General features: G+C 79.7%; 1 non-coding gene across 1 annotated transcript in view; it reads left to right on the forward strand.

Annotated features, from left to right (window-relative positions):
* The first annotated feature begins 2,419 nt into the window (after positions 1-2,419).
* LOC144248065 (5.8S ribosomal RNA) overlaps positions 2,420-2,500 on the forward strand; it is a 153-nt gene continuing 72 nt past the window's right edge. The window contains exon 1 of the ribosomal RNA XR_013341474.1: positions 2,420-2,500. This exon is cut by the window's right edge and continues 72 nt beyond it. This is a non-coding gene — a ribosomal RNA (5.8S ribosomal RNA).

Below are 2,500 nucleotides of genomic sequence, written 5' to 3' on the forward strand. Positions count from 1 at the left end.
CCCGGCCCTCGCTCTCTCTGCCCCTGCTGCGCGGGAGCCGCCCGGGTGCCGGGAAGGGAGAGGGGTGCTCGGCACGGCCCCCTCCCGGAGGCGCGCCCGCGCCTTCGGGGCTCGGAGGAGGCGGCTCCTCCGGCTCTTCCCGCACCGGGGAAGCGGGGCTTTTGCCCGGCCGGGTAGAGCCCCGCTCTCGGGCCCGAGGCGGGCCCTCTGGCGCGGCAGAGGGTGGGGAAACGCCGGGGGTCGAGGTCCTCCGGGCGTTCCGGGCCGCGCTTCGTGGCGGGGGAGCGCGCGGGACCCGCCGCCGGGGAGGCGCGGCGGCGGAGGCGGCGGCGAAGGCGTTCCTCGCCCCGCCGGCGTCGTCGTCGCCGCGGCCTCTCCCGGCGTGGTCGGCGAGGTCGCTCGGCGGCCGGGCCGCGTCCCCGCACCGGCGGGGCGGCCCGAGCCGCGGCGGTCCTCTCGGGCGCAGCGCCGGGCTACTGAGGGAAACCCCGGGCCCCGAGAAGGACGCCGCGGTGGTGGCGGCAGACGTCGGGCGCGCCCCCGCCGGTGGACGCTCCCCCGAGGGCGGCAGCGGGGGAGGCACCCCGGCGGGGCCATGCAGGTCGTTTCCCTCGCCCCAGGGCCAGGTACCTAGCGCTCCGCGCCTCCGGCGGCCCCCCGGCTTCCTTTTCCTCGGCGTCGTCAAACGCTGCGGGGAGGGGGCCGCGAAAGGGCCGCCGCCGAGCCGGGGCGGCGGTTTAAAGACTCGGGCGGCTCGGCGCGTCCTTCCGCCGCGGCGGCGGCGGCGGCGGTTGCCGGGCGGCGGTGCGCGGCTCCATTGAGGGGTGGGGAGCTACTCCCGCGTGATCCCCTGCGGTGGTGCCCGCGGCCACCGGCCGCGCGGCCGTCGTCCCGCCGCGTTACCGCGCGCGGGGGGTTTGTCGCGCCGCGCCGGGGAGGGGCGCCCTGCCCCCCCCTCTCCGCGGCCCGGCCTCGGCGGAGAGGCCGCGGCGCGCGGTCGGCCGCGGGGGCCGACCCGCTCGCCTCGAAACGGGCGACGCCGGCAGAGAGCGCGCGCTCTCTCGCCCCTTCCTCAGCTGCGGGGTTGCGGCCGCCGGGGCCCGCCGCGCTCTCCTCCTTCCTCGGCCGCCTCTGCGGTCTCTGGGGTGCGGCGCCGCGCGCGGCGCGGCCGCGCCGTCTCTCTCCCCTCGACGGCCTTCTCCTCGAGCGCGCCGGCGGCGCCGGTCGCCGGCCGTCCCCGGCTCAGCGACCGCCCGCCCGCCCGGGGCCGAGCGCTCGGCAGGTCCCTCCGTCGCCGGAGAGTCCGCGAGCGCGGGCGGCCCCGTGCCGAGCGGCGGCGGCGCCGCTCGGCGAGTGTCCCCCGCCAGCGGGGACGGCCGGCCGGACGGCGCCCGCCGTCGCCGGCGGCGGTCCCGGCCCGGGCCCCGCCCGCCGCCTCCCCGTCGCCCTTTTCTCCGTCCGCTCGCGGAGCCCCGGAGGAAGGTCGTGCGCGCGGCGGCCGTGGGGGGTTGGGGGGGGGGGGCGCTTCCCCGCCCGGTCTCCCCGCCCGGTCAGCGGGGAGAAAAGGGTGGGCGTCGCTGCCCCCCTCCCCGCCTACCCCCCCGGCTCGGCGCCGCACGCCTTCCCCTGGGCCGCGCGTGCCCGAGGAAAAAGGGGCTCCGTGACGGTGCGAGGCGGCGGCGGTCCCGGGAGTGCGGCCGTTGCGGCGGCGGGTCAGCCGTCCGGCAGGCTCCGGGCGCTCGCGACGCCGGCTCGGGTCTCGGTGCGGCGCCCGCCTCCGGCGCCGGCGGCGGAGCGCGTCCGCCGGGCGCTCGCCCTTCCCGGCGGGAGCGGTCCCGCGGGGGGCGTTGCCGGTTGGGCGGTGGCCGTCGTGTGCCGTCTCGAGCGCGGCAAGGCCGCTGGGGAGAGAGAGCGAGCCGGCCGCGCGGTGGCGCGGCGGCGCTCCGCGGGTCCGCGGAGCGGCGGTGAGAAGGGAGAGCGGCGCGCGCGGGGGCCGACGGCCGCGCCCCCGGCCGCGTGCGTCCCGTCGTCCCGTTGCAGCGAGGCCGGGCGGGCCGCCGTGTCCCCCCGCGGTCCGGCGCGCGCCGCGTGCCTCCTCCGTGCGGAGGCCGGGCCGAGCCCGGGCGCCTGGGCCGCCTCCGGAGGACGGCACAGTTTGCCGGCGGCGTCTCCCCTCGCTCGTAGCGGCGGGGGGAGGCGGTCGGGGACGCGGGTCCCCCCGCCTTTCCCGCCGACCTTCGGAGCGTTCCGTTGGGCGTTTCGCTCTCGGATGGTTTTTCTTTCCCCCCCCACTCGGTTCGTTGCGTTGTGTGCTCGTACGGTCGAAGCCGGGGGCGGCCCGCGTGCGTGCCCCCTCGGCGAGAGAGAAAAAAAGGGGCCCCCTCCGCCCGTGTGCGGGGTTCGGTGCCGAAAGCCAGACAACTCTTAGCGGTGGATCACTCGGCTCGTGCGTCGATGAAGAACGCAGCTAGCTGCGAGAATTAATGTGAATTGCAGGACA

Source organism: Lonchura striata, chromosome 37 (assembly GCF_046129695.1).
Source record: "Lonchura striata isolate bLonStr1 chromosome 37, bLonStr1.mat, whole genome shotgun sequence".
Lineage (NCBI taxonomy): Eukaryota > Metazoa > Chordata > Aves > Passeriformes > Estrildidae > Lonchura > Lonchura striata.